Source organism: Felis catus, chromosome F1, assembly GCF_018350175.1.
Source record: "Felis catus isolate Fca126 chromosome F1, F.catus_Fca126_mat1.0, whole genome shotgun sequence".
NCBI classification, from domain to species: domain Eukaryota; kingdom Metazoa; phylum Chordata; class Mammalia; order Carnivora; family Felidae; genus Felis; species Felis catus.
Window position 1 is genome coordinate 5018805 of NC_058384.1, and position 21021 is coordinate 5039825.

At 44.6% G+C, this 21021-nt stretch overlaps 2 long non-coding RNA genes across 2 annotated transcripts; one reads left to right on the top strand and one right to left on the bottom strand.

The window, feature by feature from the left end:
* Positions 1-48: 48 nt before the first annotated feature.
* LOC109495524 lies at positions 49-12447 on the top strand. Its single transcript, XR_006591381.1, has 3 exons — positions 49-1405; positions 5258-5417; positions 11862-12447. It is a non-coding gene; the product is annotated as an uncharacterized LOC109495524 (long non-coding RNA).
* Positions 12448-18008: 5561 nt separating this feature from the next.
* LOC123382837 lies at positions 18009-20124 on the bottom strand. Its single transcript, XR_006591879.1, has 2 exons — positions 19855-20124; positions 18009-18344 (listed from the first exon to the last, which is right to left on the bottom strand). It is a non-coding gene; the product is annotated as an uncharacterized LOC123382837 (long non-coding RNA).
* Positions 20125-21021: the final 897 nt, after the last annotated feature.

Here is a 21021-nt window from a genome sequence, read left to right on the forward strand (position 1 = left end):
TCTGTGCTGACAGCTCGGAGCCTGGAGCCCGCTTTGGAATCTGTGACTCCCTCTCTCTCTGCCCCTCCCCTGCTAATGCTCTGTCTCTGTCGCTCAAAAAATAAGTAAACGTTAAGAAAATGAAAAAGAAAGTAAGGGAAGGTGTGAGACTGAGAGTGAGTGGTGGTGGCTGGAGAGAGGTTAGGAAGGAGGTTATTTTTAGGAAGGCTTGGGTGGGAACGAAAACTGGGCGAGTGGAGGCAGGGGCAGTGCAGCCAGGGCACGGCTTGCGCGCCTGGAAAGGGTCGACCAGTTCCCTAGAACCTCCCATTTCTTCTCATATTCTCATAATCCTTCCTCACCAAGTCAGAAGAGGAAGTCAGCCCCAATGACTGGAGGGGAGGTGGGATGGCAGGAAGGCACTGTCTTGTGCATGTTACCCGCCCCCTGCGTTCTTACAGGAGGAAGATTCGCTCACTATAGAAAATATAGGTGTGCAGGACAATCTGTTAGGCACCATAGGGATTTCACAAACGTGACAGCTGATAGCTGCTCTCTATTTGCTGAGACAGCTTTTGAGCTGGTCTTTTTTTTTTTGGTTTGCGTTTTTTTGTTTGTCTTCTGTTTTTGTTTTGGTTTTGGTCCCACGTTTCCTAAGTTAGTGACCCACAAAACAGCTTTCCCCTTCAAAACAAACCTTACCATGTCTGTAGTGGTTTTTTATTTGTAACGTGTGACCAGTTCTCAGTTATCCAGAATACCATAGAAGTATGGCGTTGGGAGAGAGAGGAAACAAAAGATGTCATTGGGTTAGACCAACGGTGTCCTTCTCTAGGAGGTAAGAGGTAGGTTATATCTCCACGTGAAGATCAAGAGATTGTGAATTTAACTTGACTAAATCTATTTACTAGATTGTTTTATTTCAGTGCCTTGAATGGGTCTTTAAGGCCTTTGAATCCATTGACCTTTAACCGAATATTAACTAGAAACTTAATACTAATCATAAATAGCTCTCTCACAGGGGAGAGAGCTTTGTGTTATATTTGTTCTATCTAATCATAAAACAATGCAAAAAAAAAAAGACAAAACCAAGAATGTAATAAATACTTTTAAAATTAATGTCCACAAACATAGAACCCTCCCTGAATCCTAAGCAACTCTGTACAGAATGAAGGCTTATGTGTATCTCTTTTTAGTGCCCTTCTCTTTTAAATGTGAGCGCCCAAAGACTGGGACCCTGTCTTTCGTTATGTTAATTATTTTTTTTAAATGATCACTTGAACAATGAGCAGCACAGTGAGAGAACCAAAGGTCTAGAATCCTGAATCTTCTTTCTCCTTTTCTCTGATGTTATTTAGAAATCTCTACCGCTGGCGTTGCTGTGGAATATTTATTAGACCCCTGTGCCTCCACATCTTTAACATGGGTATGACATCTTTCCACTTGATTATACTTAGGCTTTGAAATCTTAGGCTGATAACCATGATCCTTTCCGTGAAGAATCACTTATCTAGGGACACTTGGGTGGCTCAGATGGTTAAGCATCCGACTCTTGGTTTCAGCTCAGGTCACGATCTCATGGTTGGCAAGTTCCAATCTCACGGTCCGATCTCATGGTCAGCGTCGTCGGGCTCTGAGCGGACAGCGTAGACCCTGCTTGGAGTTCTGTCTCCCTCTCTCCCCGCCCCTCCCCCACTCTCACTGGTTCCCGATCTCTTTCTCTTTCCCTTTCTCTCTCAAAATAAACACTAAAAATTTTTTTGTTAAAAACAATCACTTATCTAGTAACAACACAGATAGAATTTAGGATCAGACGTCGATAATGTTAAAGGCAAATTTCATATCCAGTCCAGGGTCTACACATCTATATGCCATAGAAGTCTGTTTGTACTCTTGTCCGTCCAGCCTTGGGCTATCCTAGCAATGAAAGCTTCTTCAACGTCCATAGCAAAACCCTACTACTAAAATATAGCGGACAAAAATAGTATCAGCCACATATAATCCCAGTTTTAAATAGGACTAAGTAAACCTCAGTAGCATTCTTCATTTGTTTTCATTAATAGACTTTATTTTTTAGAGCAAAAAAAAAAAAAATAAGCAAAACGTAGAGTTCCCATGTACTGTACCGCTTTTCGGCTCCTCCGCCATTTCCCCCATTATTATTTTTGTTAATATGTATTTATTTTGACAGAGAGAGAATGCAGGAGAGCACAAGGGCAAGCAGGGGAGGGGCAGTGGGGAGAGAGAATCCCAAGCAAGCTCCGCACTCATCATGGAGTCCGATTGGAGGTTCGAGCTCACGAACCATGAGATCATAACCTTAGCCAAGATCAAGAGTCAGTCACTTAACCAGCTGAGCCAGCCAGGTGCCCCCATTTCCCTTATTATTAACATTTTCTATTCGTGTAATCCTATTCTTTTTATTTTATTATATTTTAAAAATTAGAGACGATGATTGCTTTGGCAAATAAGAACATAAGGATTCTAGTGATCTGAAGCAATTGGCTTATTAACTGCTTGTTAGCTACCGACAGAGGAAGTACTTTCATACCATTTACACCCAGAAGAAAATCCTTTTATTTGGTAGAAATTCCCATATTTAAATAGCTAATCAGCTAGTTGGGATACACTTTGCAAACAAACATGATGAGGAAAGCACTAAACTTGTAACATTAAGGTGTAGACCAAGGTTCTACTCTTAACCCTCCCCTGGGCCAGTGGGCTTGGCCAAATCTCTTAACCTCTGTGGAACTGTGTTGGATTAGAGAAGCCAAAAGAGGCCTTTCAAATCCAATTTTTCATTAATTTATTAACCCCCTGTTCCCCAAATGAGTGGTAGACTATTTCAGGTGGCTCAAAAAATTTTTTTAATTTACATAGATGGGTTTTTAAAACGTGTACTTAAAATCTAGTGCCTCGGGGCGCCTGGGTGGCTCTGTTGATTAAGCCTCCGACTCTTGATTTCAGCTCAGGTCATGATCCCCATGTCGTGAGATCGAGCCCTTCATTGGGCTCTGTGCTGACAATGCAGAGCCTGACTTCAGATTCTGTCTCTCCCTCCGCCCACCCCGCCATGTTTACACTCCTTCTTTCTCAAAAATAAATATATAAACATTGGGGCGCCTGGGTGGCTCAGTCGGTTGAGCATCCGACTTCGGCTCAGGTCATGATCTCGCAGTCTGTGAATTCGAGCCCCACGTTGGGCTCTGTGCTGACAGCTTGGAACCTGGAGCCTACTTCTGATTCTGTGTCTCCCTCTCTCTCTGTCCCTCCCCCCACTCATTCTCTGTCTCTCTCTTTCTGTCAAGAATAAGTAAGCATTTTAAAATATATAAAATATATAAAATATAAAATAAAAAATATAAAAAATATTTTTTATAAAAAAATTTTTATATAAAAAAAATTTTATAAAAAAATTAAAAAATATAAAAAATTAAAGTAAGGGGCCCCTGGGTGGCTCAGTCGGTTGGGCGTCTGACTTCAGCTCGGGTCACGATCTCATGGTCTGTGAGTTCGAGCCCCGCATCGGGCTCTGTGCCGACAGCTCGGAGCCTAGACCCTGCTTCGGATTCTGTGTCTCCCTCTCTCTCTCTGCTCCTCCCCCGTTCATGCTCTGTGTCTCTCTGTCTCAAAAATAAATAAACATTTAAGAAATAAAAGTAAAAAAATGAAATCTAGTACCTCAAACCCATGATTTCAGAAATACTGCTTAAGATGAAACTACATTTTGAAAATTATTCAATGTATGTCAAGTTAAAGAAAATATGATCTACTTGTACAAGTAACAAGGATATGACAAAAACCAGACGTGAAAAGTAACTGAATAAATTTGGGAACGCTGGATTAATCAATGAACTAATCCATTCAAAAAACTGTGTCAAACACAGCCTTGTCCCTGAACTCTTCTTTGTAATTTGTATCCTCTAGATAATTTGGCTCAATTAATGAACAGGTAGCTCAGAACTAACAGGGGGAAAACAGTGCAATAAGAAAGGTACTATATTAGAGAAATGCCCCGGGGTGAGGGAGCACTGAACAGAGCAATTAAATGTAATTCCAAAACACCTCCAACATTTCTGGAAATTAGACAAAGTCTAGAGGGCGAGTCTGTGAATAGAGAGAAGGACTGATTAAACCTATCTTCAAGTTTTTCAGGCCATAACCATTTCCTCGTATTATACGGCAAATAATTTGGTGTATTAGCTGCAAAGCCATCCCGGTGTTTGAGTTAAGGCATGGCTTTCTCAAGGAAAATGCTGTCATGGTCTAATGGCAGACAGTGCCGTCTCCCATGGCACCAACTGAACGGGTCTTCCCTTTGGAAGGAGAGGGGACATTTGACTCTCATTTTTACATGGAGTTTTCTTTCCTCACATCAAGCATCCAAATCATGTGGCTCTTTGTTCAATCAACACGGGGAACATAGAAGTCCAAAAAGACTAATGCATGTTATTAATCTTTGTAACCCGCATACCTTTGCCCAATGTCTGAAACAAATACTTGCTGGTTAGTTACAAATCTAGGTAAGTTATGAATAAACCAAGATCTGCTTCTGCCAAGGGCACACTGAAGACTCCAATCATTTCAGGGCCCCTGGGTGGCTCAGTCAGTTAAGCATCTGACTCTTGATTTTGGCTCAGGTCATGATCTCATGGTCTTGAGATCGAGCCCCATGTCGGGCTCCATGCTAAGCTCGAGCCTGCTTGGGATCCTCTCTTTTCCTCTCTCTCTCTGCCCCTCCCCAGCTCGTGCACCCACGTACACTCTGTCTCAGAAATAAACAAGTTTATTTATTTTTGAGAGAGAGCAAAAGAAGGGAAGGGGCAATGGGAGAGGGAGAGACAGAATCTGAAGCAGGCTTCAGGCTCTGAGCTGTCAGCACAGAGGCCGACGCGGGGCTCGAACTCATGAACTGTGAGATCGTGACCTGATCCGAAGTCAGATCAGATTAACGGACTGAGCCACCCAGGAGCCCCAGTATACATTTTTTAAAGAAGATAGCATCATTTCAGGGTGCCTGGGCAGCTCAGTCGGTTGAGCATCCAACCTCGGCTCAGGTCACAATCTCATAGTTCATGCGTCGGAGCCCCACGTCGGGCTCTGTGCTGACAGCTCGGAGCCTGGAACCTGCTTCAGATTCTGTCTCTGTCTCTCTGCCCCTTCCCTGCTCACGCTCTCTCTCTCTCTCAAATATAAATACACATTAAAAAAAAATTAAAGAAGATAATAATCATTTCAAATTTTTTCATGTTTCTTTTTTTTTTTTTTTTTTTTTTAGATTTTCCATGTCCTACGCGTATATAGCAGAACGCAGAGAATTTTTTTTCTCCACCAGGAGTTACATGACAGTGCTGTAGCCCGTGGCCCCTTCAGAGAGCTGGCAGGAGGCATCTCATTTGAATAACTGTTTCTGTGGTGTGAAAATCTTGCCACTGAAGGTATCTGCTATTTCAGGCAATGTCCTGTATTCCCAGTTTCATTCAATAGTCTGCTATTTAAGTTTGGATAGTCTTTATTGATGAATGTTTATCGCTTCTTAGGCCAAAAAGTGAAATCTTCTTTTTTTTTTTTCCTTTAGCTCTTGGGGAAAAAAAAAATCCGTCCTTGATTGTAGTAATCGGCTTATCTTCGGTGCTTAGTAATATCTATCTGCTCTGTTACTTTTTGTAAAATAATAACTAATATTGCAAGTCCTATGTGCTCAGCCTGAAATTACATATAGGATTTTAACCCTCACAATGACCCTATGAGGTATACACCTATGATTATTCCCTCTTGACACTCTAAGGAACCGTGACCTGCAGAAGTGAGATTCCTTACCCAAAGACCTAAAGTTGACCACAGTGAGTTATGAACTCAGGTAGTCTGACTCCGAAACCCATAGTATTAGCCACTCTCCTATGTTTTTGTCCCCAGTTCTCCTTTTTTGCATCATGTTTTACAAATAAACCTCTTTCAGACTTCTTTTAAGGAAAACGGTTATTGTTCCTTAGTTCACAAATCAATAGTATGAGATGTCCTTCTGTAAATTTTTTTACATTCTTTATATGGTACCCCCCTCCAAAAGACATCTCTCAAATGTATCTTTACGTGTGATTTTTTATGGTACAGGTTGCTCAATGTGACGTTCTCTTTCAAGTTATAATACACACCCAGCTGTCATTCTCTTTTTGCTGTTCGTGAAATAAGACTATGTGACTTAGGGACACGTGGTTTGTGGCTTCTTCCCTAAATAATCAGGCACACAGCTGGGACACTCTAGCAACTAAAAGAAAATGAATTGTGTGCTCTAAACACTTCTCAAGTAGGGACTAAAGGAGAATTGAAGCAGGACGCCTGGGTGGCTCAGTTGATTGAGCCTCTGACTTGGCTCAGGTCATGACCTCGCGACGCGTGAAGTCCAGCCCTGCATCGGGCTCTGTGAGGATAGCTCAGAGCCCGGAGTCTGCTTCAGATCCTCGGTCTCCCTCTCTCTCCCCTCCCCTGCTCATGTTCTCGCTCTGTCTCAACAATAAATATTTTTTTAAAATAAATTTTAAAATAGAAGGAAATAATAATAATAGTAAAGGAGAACCAAAACTCCAGCCTTTTCCTGAAAGCCATTTGTGGTTCTGGGGAAGGAGTCCTTGGCACAGCAATTGAAATTTTTATCTGGCATGCCACCTCCCGGGGTTTCAAATGACAGTGACAGAGTAGTAACCCAACTTTCTATGTCTGCCACTGTAAATTTGCTGGACACCGAGGGAATCGTTTTGACCGTGGCTTCTGTGTCCCATCCTTTCTAGATATTGACCAGTCTGGCCACATGTGCCCCTACCCTCTCTCCCTCTCTCTGTCTCCCTCTCTCTCTCCCTCTCTCTGTCTCCCTCTCTCTCTCTCTTCCCCTCCCCCACTCTCTCTCTCTCTCAAATTAAATAAACTTAAAAAAAAGATCTTATAGAAATGCATACTGCTGTAGCTCATCTAGTATGTGTTGTTAAGTACCAAAGCCTCAACGTGAACAGGTTTGTAAATGACACAACTATAGAGAAATAAATGGGAACGTGTCATCTTCGTTTCCTTGCATAGGTGTATGTACGTGCACCTGTGCCCGTGTGTGTATTTTCTGCTGTAGAGGAGGGATAGACCGAGTCTGAAACGGAGGTGGACGGTTTCAGACAAACGCATAATCAACTGATGCAAGGTCTCCTTTCCTGTTGAACCGCCGTCACTGTTTTCGGTGACTTGGTGGCATTAGATTGGATTTCTGCTCCTGCTATGTTTAGAATCTATTTTTAACGCGGCCAACTGATTTACTATGGAAGCATGTGAGTGCTGCTATTTTTAAATATATAATAGTTGTCCCTAGAACCCATCAAGTCCTGTAGAAGACCATTGTGTGCCTACCCACCGCACTGCCCGTGTTCCAGGATGCCAGACAACGATTAAAAGAAAAAAAATTAACTGAGTTCCTGCCGCATGACGGGCAACAGGTTGTGCGCTTTCAAATGTTTTCGCCTTTAATACTCAAAAACAAAAAACAAAAAACAAATCCTTGTGTTGCTAGAGACTCCTCGCCTTACCAAGCACATGGTTAAACACTACGTGTCCTTATAAAGCTGCGTACCGAGTAGGGTAAGCACGGGTATTCATGCCGATCAGTCCTGAGTTCCGGTCCTATCTTCGCCACTTGCTAGCTGTGGGAACCGGGGCAAATTCTCTAGCCTGAGTCTCAGCTCTTTCATTTGCAACATGAGAAAACACCACTTCCCTGCAGGCTGTTGTGAAGAAACACCGGGCCGGTGGTGGTGTCGAAGAAAAACCGGGTCGGTGGTGGTGTCTCGGGCCCTTCCATAGCTTCTGGCACAAAACGGCAGCGCAGTAAAAGGTGGTTATCGTTCTTCTTTATTATTCTGAGTTTCTTCTTGTCCTAGAAGGGAAAAGGTCAAAGGGCTTGGTAGACACATCTGTTAAGTGATCTCCGGGCGGCTCAGTTGCAATCTGAGTGGCTGGGAGGTGCTACAGCAACCCCACTTGGCATTTTAACAACCCCCAGACCTTTCAGTTGGGGCCTTTGGCCCCTGGGAGTCCTCAGACGTCTGCTGGGAACCTCAGGAGTCCTGGTAACTGTTTAACAGAGTATTAGCTTTGAGCGGATGTGTCCCAGCCTGCGTGGTCTCAGGACAGCTTATAAGGAAGCAGCGACATATACCTACACCTACAGGGGCAATCCTGGCCTCCTGCGTCTACACCCCGCTGGCGCTGGGTTAAAACCGCTTGGCAAAGATTTCAGAATCCCTGTCATGTCCTCTGGGAGACGGGGTGCTCTCTGGCTCGAGCGCCCGTGGAGCTTTTCTGGGCGGTCTGAGGTCACACCCTGCGACCCTGAGTTCCCCCTCGACGACAGCAGAGATAACAGCCTTGGTCTGCCTGCCTACTGCTGTTCAAGGGACTCTTTAGGAGTGGCCTCCTGTGCGGTCTGCTAGTGGTCTGGGGACACTGACGTAGTCGCTCTAGTTTGAGGGAGGAATTAGGAGACCCCGGCTGCTGAGGTTAACCAGGAGGGAGGGAAGAGGTCTCATATGTACCGAGAACCTACCACGGTGCCAGGAACTTCACAAGGGAGATAATACCATTACACCAGGTAAACGAGGAGGAAGATTTTCCTTCTGCTCTGTTTGCTCAGCATTAAATCTCTATTAGTTTAAAAGCAAACTCTTTGGGGGCGCCTGGCTGGCTGAGTCGGTGGAACATGCGACTCTTGAGCTCGGGTTGTGAGTTTGAGCCCCACGTTGGGTGTAGGGATTACTTAAAAATAAAATCTTTGGGGCGCCAGGGTGGCCCCGTTGGTTAAGCATCTGACTCCGGCTCAGAGCGTGATTTCAAGGTTGGCCGGTTCGAGCCCCGCATCGGGCTCTGGGCCGACAGCTCGGAGCCCGGGGCCTGCTTCGCATTCTGCGTCTCCCTCTCTCTCTGCCCCTCCCCCGCTCATGCTCTGTCTCTTTCTCTCTCTCTCTCTCTCTCTCACAAATAAACAAATGTTAAAAATGTTTAATAGAATAATAAAATCTTTAAAAAAATAAAATAAAAATAAAAGCAGACTCTCTTATATGACGATTTCAAGAAACAAAGCATTTGGGGCGCCTGAGTGGCTCAGTCGGTTAGGCGTCCGACTTCGGCTCAGGTCACGATCTCGCGGTCTGTGAGTTCAAGCTCCGTGTCGGGCTCTGGGCTGACAGCTCAGAGCCTGGAGCCTGTTTCGGATTCTGTGTCTCCCTCTCTCTCTCTGACCCTCCCCCATTCATGCTCTGTCTCTCTCTGTCTCAAAAAAAAAAAAAAAAATGTTAAAAAAAAAAAAAAAGAAACAAAGCATTTTCTTCTGGTCATCTGAACAAACGGAAAACATGATGAGTCCTCTCACACTAAATATCCACTGTACTTATAAGAAATACTTGCAGGATGTAACTTTGATTGTTTGGTCCTTGTGCTTTGCAGGTCTTTACGGACTTTCTCAAGCAGTTATTATATCCTTGGGTATTTATTCACTCCTTAAGCGCAAGGATTTGGGTTTTCATTTCCTGGCATTTGCCAAATCAGCTGATACGGGGCTCTGTCAGAGCGTCTGTATCACAGCAGTAGCTGAGGCAAAGAATATTTCCATGATGCTGGCTCATACCTAAAGACAGAAGCATTTTCTAAACAAGTATTTTTGCATGAAATTTCACAAACCGGAGGGCTCTCATTTTGTGTTAGAAAGCTCTATGATCTAAGTCATCCTTGGAGATAGTTGATGCTTTTAGGATTTAATTTTTTTTTTAATTTTTAACATTTACTCATTTTTGAGAGACAGAGCATGAGCAGGCAGGGGGCAGGGAGAGAGGAGACACAGAATCCGAAGCAGGCTCCGGGCTCCGAGCTGTCAGCACAGAGCCCGACGCGGGGCTCGAACCCACAAACCGCAAGATCGTGACCTGAGCCGAAGCCTGATGCTTAGCTGACTGAGCCACCCAGGCGCCCCAAGATGTTATTTTTAAGTAACCTCTACACCCAATGTGGGGCTTAAACTCACAACCACAAGACCAAGAATTGTATGCCCCACCGACTGAGCTAGCCAGACGCCCGGGGATGGTTTTAATCTCTCCCTCTTGTGCACAATTTTCTTTGTAAAACTCTTATTTTATTTGCCTCAAACAGGCAGTCAGGATTTATGCAAATTGTTGACTGTTCAGAGAATACAATCTTGTTGGCAAAAATCAAATATATAACCATAAACATGTCTTCTATATAAAAGTTATACAGTTGTCCAGAATATTTTGAAAACATAGATCTCGATACTTCAACATCTAAATTGAGCATACTATCCTGTTCCTTATACTTTAAAAGTGTCCGTGTTTAGGGGCACCTGGGTGGCTCAGTCGGTTGAGCTTCAGACTTCAGCCCAGGTCATGATCGATCTTGAGGTCCGTGAGTTCAAGCCCCGTGTCAGGCTCTGTGCTGACAGCTTAGAGCCCGGAACCTGCTTTGGATTCTGTGTCTCCCTCTCTGCTCCTCCCTCGCTCACACTCTGTCTGTCTGTCTGTCTTTCTCTCTCAAAAATAAGCATTAAAAAAATTTTTTAAACTGTCCGCACTTAAAAATTCGATGTTTTCAGTAAAGTTTTTGCAAATGGGTCAGGCATCTTTTTAGAGACAATTTATTGTTAATTGGAATGGCTGGGAGGCAGTGTTTAGAAGTTATAAAGTAAATCTATTTTAATGTGGTTCATTTAACTGGTTTAACTCATATACATTATCAGACTTTAATGGGACTTTTCAGGGAATTTAGTTTGGTTTCTTTGTGATCAAGCTTTGAGATTTTACAAAAAGAAGCTTTCAGTGAAAAGGATAAGGTTATTTAAAATTCTTTTTCCACTACTTACAAAGGATTAACTATTTTTTTGAATCAGTAATATATGCCTGCAGTACAAAATTCAAAAGGTACACAAAGACTGTATAATGAAAAGAAAGTCTCCCTCCTCCCTGCCTTCCACCAGCCTAAAATCCCTCTCTAGATATAGTTACCAGGTTTTTTTGTCTGTGTTCTTTTTCAAAGCCTCGTGCAAATATTTGTGTTATTTAATTAATGTCTTGTTACCTTCCTTTTCGAATAACCAGGGAAATGTCACGGCATATAATCCTTCCAAAATCCTATACAAAGTTCTTACTTTACATGCGAAACCCAGAGAAAATAAAATTTGCTTCTTCTCTCTGAGCCTTGGGAAGGTCTTCTACTGCATAGTAATACAGAAATGATAGTGGTTCAAACCTTGCCGCAGATTATGAGAGAAATAGCCACATGACCGTATTGCATGTTTTAACTAAGTAGGAAACCAGTTCACCGAAGTTCAAGATCATAGTAAAATTTTAAAAATTATTTGATAATCATTTTTGTCTATGCTGCTTAATTCTCTGATTTACAAATCAAGCTGAATCAAAGCTTTCCTGATAAAAAAAAATTTTTTTTTATTATGTATTTATTTGTGTGAGAGAGAGAGAGAGAGACAGACAGACGGAGCACGAGCAGGGGAGGGGCGGAGAGAAAGGGAGGCACAGATTCCAAAGCAGGCTTCAGACTCTGAGCTGTCATCACAGAGCCCGACGCAGGGCTCGAACTCACAAACCATGAGATCATGACCTGAGCCGAAGTAGGATGCTTAACCAACTGAGCCACCCAGGCGCCCCCTTTTCCTGAATTTAGATAGGATTTGAAAAAAATCTGATTTCCCCTCCCTGGAAATCCTTCTCTTCCTATGATTTTTTTCACACACCACACTCAAAAGAGTAGTGCGTACTAGATGCTTTCAATATATTATATCTCATCCTCATAACAACCTTGCAAGTTTGGCTTTGTTTCCCGTTTTTGAGATGAGGAAACCGAGGCTCTGAGAACCGAGCACCCTGCCAACGATTCATCGTAGTAAGCGCAAACCTGGGGCGCACACTTCGCTCTAACGACCCAAGTCATGGACCACAACATCGTTCGAAACACAGAATCTCCTGGTCTCCAAGTCTCCTTGCTTGACAGCATGGATCTCATTTCATCAAGGTATGTGCCAGAAACCTGAAGACACATTCGTAAACAAATTATCGTCGGGGAAACTAGGTGGAAATAGATTTAGGTAAAGTGATAATGGATACAATCACGGTAACCTTCAAAGGATGGATTAGCGGCCAATGTATCCCTGGGAGTATGTGCAATAGAGCTCTATCCTTGGCCCTGTTCTGATCAACATCTTATTAATGCTTGGGACGAGAGCGGCGACGGTAATATAATAGAACGTGTAAACACCTACTGAATAAATGAATGAATGAATATTTGAACTATGCTGATCATATCTTTAGCTGTCACAAAGTTTCAAGTCACAATAATTATATCAAACAGGTAATTTCAGATTAAATTTTTTAAATGTTTATTTTTGAAAGAGATAGAGATGAGCGGGGGAGGGGCAGAGAGAGGGAGACACAGAATCAGAAGCGGGCTCCAGGCTCCGAGCTGTCAGCACAGAGACCGACACCGGGCTCGAACCCATGAACTTCAAGATCATGACCTGAGCTGAAATCGGACGCTTCACCAACTAAACCACCCAGGCGCCCTGGTAATTTAAGATTAAAGTATCATAACAGGGAAATATGATAGGTCAAGGCTCAAACAATAAAATTTGATATGGATGAATGTTAAACCCTAGACTTAGCCTTCCATGATCAATTTTACAATGAGAGGATATGGGCATTAAGAAGTGTGGAAGGAAGGAAGAGAAGAGGAGAAGAGAGGAGAGGAGGGGAGGGGAGGGGAAAGGAGAAGAGAGGAGAGGAGGGGAGGGGAGAAGAGAAGGGAGGAAGGAAGGAAGGAAGGAAGGAAGGAAGGAAGGAAGGAAGGAAGGAAAAGGAAGGAAGGAAGGAAGTTTGGCTTGTACTTTCATGGCTAAAACTATCAAAATGAGGCTAATCATATGATTCAGCTTGTGAAGGAAATTAATAGACAATTAGGGAACAATGTAAGGGAGGGTATTTCTTGTGTTTGCCCTACAGTAGTCAAACTCCATCTGGAATAGGTTTCAAACTCTGGGTCCCTCACGTTAACAGGAACAGTAGGGATCTGAAAAGAATCCATAGGAAGGTGACCAGGGTGCTGAGAAGAATTAAGCCCGTGACACATGAAGAATAGTGATGGAACCAGGAATTTTAGGCCAGAGACAAATAATGTGGGGAAGTCAAGTTGGAGAACCTGAACAGTGTATGGGAAAGAGATCAGATTTACAGGCTAATGCTGGACCACAGAGTCACAATGTGAAGAATCCTTCTGAAGCTTGAATCACAGATTATCACTTACACACATTATCTGAGTGAGAACGTAACATAGGGTTATTGATCTGGAACCTCACCTAGTGGTTTTCAGGGTATAGACTCAAGCCCAGCAGCACCAGCATTGTCCACAATCCTGCCAGAAATAGAAAGCTTTTGGACCCCTTCCCAGATCTACGGAATCAGAAACTACGGAGGTGGGGCCCCACGTTCCGTGGTTCAACAAGCCCTCCAGGTGATTCTGACCGCATGCCACAAGGTGACAACCGTCACAGGTCACCAGATGTAGCTGTTTGGCCGAAACCCTTGACTGTGGTTATGTTTGAAAACCTTCCTTCTCCTCTGTGTGATTCCTATTCACCTGTCCTTTGAACAGATCAGTAATCCAATTCATTCTGGGCAATGGATATTTGTTAGGGTTTTTGGCTACACGGTTTCCGATTAGGATTGCTCTCCCATTTTGTAAGTGGTAAGGGAAGACCAGGGATTCCACTACAGATGCCGAAGCGTCCAGATACCCCCTCTTCCAAAACTCGGAGAGCAGGAAGTGGACGTGTGAGCCAAGATGGCAAATTAGTTGCCCCCGCCCGGAACTCTGAATCTTGAGCAAGTGACGTGAAGGTAGAGAGATGGTGGAGAACCATCCATTGAGCAAGGTCTAGGGACAGAAGGTGGCAGGAACGTCTGATGCTGGTGGTAGGCCTCCCATCCAACAGGATCCTATGGGGTGACCTTGGTTATGGGTGCTTCTGCCTAGCTTCCTGATACTTCTATCCTTTTTCTGAGCCCGGATCTCTGGCTTACCTACAGATTCTATAATCCATCCTATATACTTTTAACGCGGTACTTTAAAAAAAAATTTTTAATGTTTATTTATTTTTGAGAGAAAGAGACAGCATGAGCAGGAGAGGGGCAGAGAGAGAGAGAGAGGGAGACCCAGAATCCTAAGGAAGCTCCAGGATCCGAGCTGTCAGCACAGAGCCCGACACGGGGCTCGAACCCACGAACCGCGAGATCATGACCTGAGCTGAAGTTGGACGCTTAACCAACTGAGCCACCCAGGTGCCCCTAACACAATACTTTTTTTCATAAGGTGGGCAGAGTTCATTTCTGTGGCTTGCAACCAAGAACCCGAAGAGTATGTACCTACTCATTCCCAACACGTTCCATAGTCAGGGAGGCCCTTGGGTTGTTTTCTCTGCTTCAGACAATGACAAAAATAGGCAATCAATGCTGGCCAACACAAGCAAGAGCAGAAAAAATGGTTGAAGCTAGTGGCTGGACTTTGGAGTTTTTATGCCCCATGACAGGGCGTCTTTAGGAGAGATGCCAACATTGCTTGATTTTATAGGAACTTTTATTAAATTACCAATGGCTATACCACCCTCATATGAAATCTCGCCAAAGAAACTGAACCTGAATCTAATGAAGCTTCTAGAGCTAGCTTTCATTGACAGGAAATGGGGGGTGGGGGGAGAGAGCAGGAGAGGCAATGGGACAAGGAGTTAAATGCCAGGAGAAGGAAGCCAACAGGCAAATCCCAAATGTGGGACGTTGTAGCAGACGGACTAGACCAGCGTCTTCCATCTGTCAATAGCATTGAAAAAAGAGGCATGGAGGAAGGAAGGAGATCACTCTTAACCGAAAGAAACTGAAGAGCTATAACCACCAGATGTAATGTGTGCATCTTGCTTGGAGTTTGGTTCAAGCAAACCAATTGGGACATAGGAAGTCTTCTTATAAGTACCTCTAAGTACACTTACGATAAAAATATAAAAAAGTTTCCAGTCAGGTCATGATCTCATGGTTGGTGAGTTTGAGGCCCGCATCGGGCTCTGAGCTGACAGCGCGGAGCCTGCTTGGGATTCTCTCTCTCTCTCTCTCTCTCTCTCTGTCTCTCTCCCTCTCTCTCTGCCCCTCCCCCACTCATGCTCACTCTCTCTCTCTCTCTCAGAATAAATAAATAAACTAAAAAAATTGAAAAAAAAAGAATACATGTATTAATGAACCAACCATAGGTGCATTAAGATAGGAAGAGAGGGGCGCCTGGGTGGCGCAGTCGGTTAAGCGTCCGACTTCAGCCAGGTCATGATCTCGCGGTCCGGGAGTTCGAGCCCCGCGTCAGGCTCTGGGCTGATGGCTCGGAGCCTGGAGCCTGTTTCCGATTCTGTGTCTCCCTCTCTCTCTTCCCCTCCCCTGTTCATGCTCTGTCTCTCTCTGTCCCAAAAATAAATAAAAACGTTGAAAAAAAAATTAAAAAAAAAAAAGATAGGAAGACAGCCAGACTATGTCTCTTTTTTAAAAAATTTACCATCTTACCCATTTTTAAGTGTGCAGTTCGGTAGTGTTATGTTCGCATTGTTGTGCAACAGATCTCCCGAACTTCTGCACCTTGTAGAAATGAAACTCTATAATCGTGAAACAACTGCTCTTCTCCACCCCCCTCACCCCCGCCCCCCACCGTCTCTCCCTCCAGCCCCTGGAAACCACCATTCCACTTTCTGTTCCCATGGGTGTGACTACTTTTGACACCTCATACAAGTGGAGTCATAGAGTACTTGTCATTGTGTGACTGGCTTATTTCACTTAGCATGATGTCTCAAGGTTTATCCATGTTATAGCATGTGACGGGATATCCCTCCTTTTTAAGGCTAAGTAATATCCCCTACCTTGAGGCTAAATCCCCTACATTACAGGCTAAATAATATGCTAATTTCGTGTGTTCATCCATTAGTGGACATTTGGGTTGCTTCCGCCTCTTGGCCGTTGCGAGTAATGCTGCTATGAACATGGGGTGGAAATACTTCTTTGAGACCCTGCTTTTGAGGCTTGTGGATGTATACCTAGAAGTGGGATTCCTGGATATGGTCATTTTATTTGTAATTTTTCAAAGAACCGTTGTATTGTCCTTCATGCTGGTTGCATCAGTTCACAACCCCACCAACACTGCACAGGGATCCAATTTTCCGTATCCCCCAACGCTTACAATTTTCTAATTTTTTGATGGTAGCCATTACAGTGAGTAGAGTTGGTATCTCATTGTGGTTTTGACTTACAACTCTCTGACGATTAGCGGTGTTGACCACCTTCTCATGTACTTGTTGGCTAGTTGTATATCATCTTTGCAGAAATGTCTATTCAAGCCTATTGCCCATTTTTTATTTATTTTGACAGAGAGCGCGAGCACACAAGCAGGGAAGGGGGCAGAGAGAGGGAGAGAGAGAATCGCAAGTAGGTTACTCGCTGTCAGCGCAGAGCCCGACACCGGGCTCAATCTCACAAACTGTGAGATCGTGACCTGAATGAGACAAAATCAACAGTGGGATGCTTAACTGACTGAGCCACCCAGGCACCCTGCCATTGCCCATTTTTAAATTGAATTATTCGATTTTTTTTGTGGTTGAGTTGTAGGAGTCCTTTATATATTCTGAATATTAACCCCTTATCTGATATATGACTTGCAAGTATTTTCTCCCATTCGGTAGGTTGCCTTTTTCACTCCATTGATTTTGTCCTCCGATGCACAGAAGTTTTTAAGTCCGATGTCATCTAATTTGTTAATTTGTGCTATTGTTGGCCTATGCTTGTGTCATCCAAGAAATCATTGCCAAACCTAGTGTCTTCAAGTTTTTCCAAATGCCTTCTTCGAGTTTAGTTTGGGGGTCTTTATTCCCTTTTGATTTAATTACTGTACGGAGAATGAGATAAGATTCCAAGTTCATTCTTTCCTCAATGGACACCCAAAGTTTCCCAACACCAGTTGTTGAAGAGAATGTCCTTTCCCCATTTGACCATATACATAAGCGTTTATTTCTGGGCTCTATGTTCTATTCCGTTGGCCTCTATGTTTGTCCTTAGGCCAGTACTGCACTGTTTTGAAGTGTACTATGTAGCTTTGTAATATGTTTTGAAATAAGGAAGTTGAGTCCTCCAAAATTTTGTTCTTCTCTTTCAAAATTGTTTGGACTATTCAGAGTCCCTTGGGATTCCATACAAATTTTAGGATTTTCTCTATTTCTGGGAAAAAAAGCCATTAGGATTTTGAGTGGGATTTGCATTTGAATCTCTAGATTGCTTTGGGTAATACTGACATCTTAACATTGTGATACTCCTAAATATTTTAATCTTTTTGAGGCTACTGTAAATAGAGTGTTTTTCATTTCCTTTTTTGATTGTTCATTGTTAGTGTATAGAAACATCCCATTAAAAAAAAAATACGAATATACTGGGGCACCTGAGTGTATCAGTCGGTGAAGGGTCCAACTCTTGATCCTGGCTCAGGTCATGATCTCACAGTTCATGGGACCGAGCCCCAAGTTGGGCTCCGTGTGCTGTGTGCTGACAGCATGGAGCCTGCTTGGGATTCTCTCTCTCTCTCTGTCTCTCTCTCTCTCTCTCTCTCTCTCTGCCCCACCCCCCGACACTTGCTCTTTTCTTTCTCTCTCTCAAAATAAATAAACTTTTAAAAAATAGTAATATGCCCTTCTGTTCAGGAATTCTCATATTCCTAAGATTTTGGGTTTTTTGCCGATGCTTCTGAGGAATTATTTTATGGGCTTCCCATGCATCTGAAAAAAGCGAAGGATGTTGTGAAAATCAGAATGTCAGTAACATATGTGTTTGCCTGAAAGGCTGAGCAAGCTTGGGAACACCTGTCTGATGTGGCCCAACTTGTCTCTTTACCTACAATTAGAGAAACCCGTAAGACAGTTGACATTTTGGAAAGTAACTTGTTTGCACAGCCCCAAGAACAGAGAGGCATTGACGGGTCCCTTGAGGATTATTCAGCTCCAGATATTTGAAAGGAAGTGTTAACCTTATATGAGCTAGGAATCTTTCAGTTGTGCTCGACAGAGAACCCTTCATAAACAGCCTCAAGCAGAAGAGAGGACACACGTCACTCAAATGTCTATAGGTAGAGCTGGATTTTGGCTTTGCTTGATCCAGGAGTTGAAATAATGTTGCCGCACTCCAGTACCAGCCTCAGAGCAGAGCAAGAGGGCCCCTACTTCGCCCTCCGTGCCCAAGGGCCTGGATGTCCTAAATCTGGAAAAGGAAAAAAAAAAATCGCACTCAGTCTCTCAAGGAAGTTTTCGGACTTTGGTAAATGTTGAGTGGAAGGGAACCACCGGACAGGGAGGGAGTCCCGTCCTCAGTACAGAAACCCCCTAAGCTGAGTGAGACATGGGGAAGAGAAGAGTCCGGCCCCTGGCCCTGGGAAACCAGGCAAAACGTTTCTGGTGCTTTACTCTGGCTGCCCCAAGTGTAGGTGTCTAGACCTGTGCATGTCCACACGTGGCTATGGAACATTTCAAATGCGGTCATTCCAAACTGAGGTGTGGGCAGAAAATACACCTTGGAATCTGAATACAGATACAAAGGATACAGATACAGAATCTGAATACAGATACAAAGGAACCGTGTAAAATACCTCGTGAATACACGTTTACATTGATTACATGCCGAGATGTGATATTCCACGTAACATTTTCACCTGTTTCTTTTCACTTTTTATAATGGGGCTGCTAAATTTTGGTTAATCACCTGCGTGGTTTGTGCTATATTCCCATTGGATGGCTCTGACTCAAAGCAAACCAACCTCCCCAAAAAACGCCAGGCCCTCCCTCCACTCTGCTCCGGCAGCTTCTGGAAGCCCTTAGAACTACTTGGAATATTACGGTGGGGGGTGGGGGGAGGGAACCCGCCTGCCCCAGCTTCCTGGGGCGTTGATGGGTCAGTTCCCTTCCTGGGAGTCTGCCCAGTGCTACCTGGAGTCCTGCTCTTGCCTGGCCTGGCCGGCACCCTTGCCCTGGTGGCAAATGCCACATCACTGATGGGGCATCTCTGGAACTTCCGTTAGGTTTATGGGGGCAATCCCAGGGATGAGCGCGCTCAGAATGATACCATCCCTTTGCCCATGGGGTCATATGGTGGAGGAAGAGCTCTCTGTGAGGAACAGCCATGGCGCCTGGAGAGGCAGAATGGAATCACAGGGCTGTAGAGAGACCTTCGCAAATTCAGAGCTTCTTTTTTTTTTTAATACTTTTTTTTCAATGTTTATTTTTGAGAGACAGAGAGAGAGACGGAGCACGAGCAGGGCAGGGGCAGAGAGAGAGAGGGAGACACAGAATCCGAAGTCGGCTCCAGGCTCCGAGCGGTCGGCACAGAGCCCGACGCGGGGCTCGAACCCGCGATCCGTGAGATCATAACCTGAGCCGAAGTTGGACACTTGACTGAGCCACCCAGGTGCCCCCCAAATTCCGAGCTTCTGAGTGACACTGTCTTTTTCTTTCTCTTCGGCCACCGTGTTTTCGGAATATGAGAACTAGGCCAAACACACCTGGGATATCCGGCGCTTCTGTCAAGGCCGCTCAAGCTCCGTGCAGCATAGGCCAGTGCGCACATACGGGGGCCACACGCGGCAGACGTCCACACTGCTTCCCTACGTCCAGTCTGCACCGCAGTGTTCGTTTTTTCATCCCATTGGTTGATGTGCTACTTACACTACTTTTCCCGGTGTTCCCTTTCCGACCCGTCGGCCGACGAAGAAGCTGACCTTGTTCCTCAGTGCGTCGGTCCCTTCTCTAGCATTCTGGGCACAGCGGACACGCGATTACCCTTGACCATCAGTGGACTCTCTTCCCACCAGACTCCTCTGGAAATTGAGGTCTCTGTGCCTGACTCAGGCCAATCCTCTCCTCACTTCCAGGCCGCCTCTAGCCACGAGCTCACGGTGAGCACTGTCACCGCCTTGTGAAAGGCGCGAGGCAACATACGGTCATGAATAAAGCAACGTTCTGTGTGTCGGATTAAGAACCAAACGAAACCGGGGCGCCTGGGTGGCGCAGTCGGTTAAGCGTCCGACTTCAGCCAGGTCATGATCTCGCGGTCCGGGAGTTCGAGCCCCACGTCAGGCTCTGGGCTGATGGCTCAGAGCCTGGAGCCTGTTTCCGATTCTGTGTCTCCCTCTCTCTCTGCCCCTCCCCCGTTCATGCTCTGTCTCTCTCTGTCCCAAAAATAAATAAATGTTGGAAAAAAAATTAAAAAAAAAAAAAAAGAACCAAACGAAACCAAAACCAAACTTTCAACAGTCTCTGTAGAGTGGTGCCTGGGTGGCTCAGTTGGTTGGGCATCCGACCTCAGCTCAGGTCAGGATCTCACTGTCCGTGAGTTCGAGCCCCGCGTTGGGCTCTGTGCTGACAGCTCAGAGCCTGGAGCCTGCTTCAGACTCTGTGTCTCCCTCTCTTTCTCTGCCTTCCCCTGCTCTTGCTTTGTCTCTCAAACGTGAATAAATGTTAACGAAAAAAAATTTTCTTTTAATTATTTTTTAATGTTTATTCATGTTTGAGAGACAGAGCGTGAGTGGGGAAGGGGCAGAGAGAGAGGGAGACGCAGACTCCGAAGCAGGCCCCAGGCTCCGAGCTGCCAGCACAGAGCCCGACGCGGGGCCTGAACTCACCTACTGCAAGATCCTGACCTGAGCTGAAGTTGGACGCTCAACCGACTGAGCCACCCCGGCACCCCAAGAAAAAATTTTAAGAAATAGATAAATAAACAAATAAACATTAAAGCAAAAAAAAAAAATTTAAGTTAAAAAAAACCCAAAACATCCTGGTAAACAAGCCGGGTTTACCCGGAAGTACATGGACTCCAAACCCCTGTCCTGCAGTCCCGGGGTGGCTGGTTGACCCGCCCTCCGTGACTGTCTGAGGAGAGCTACCCT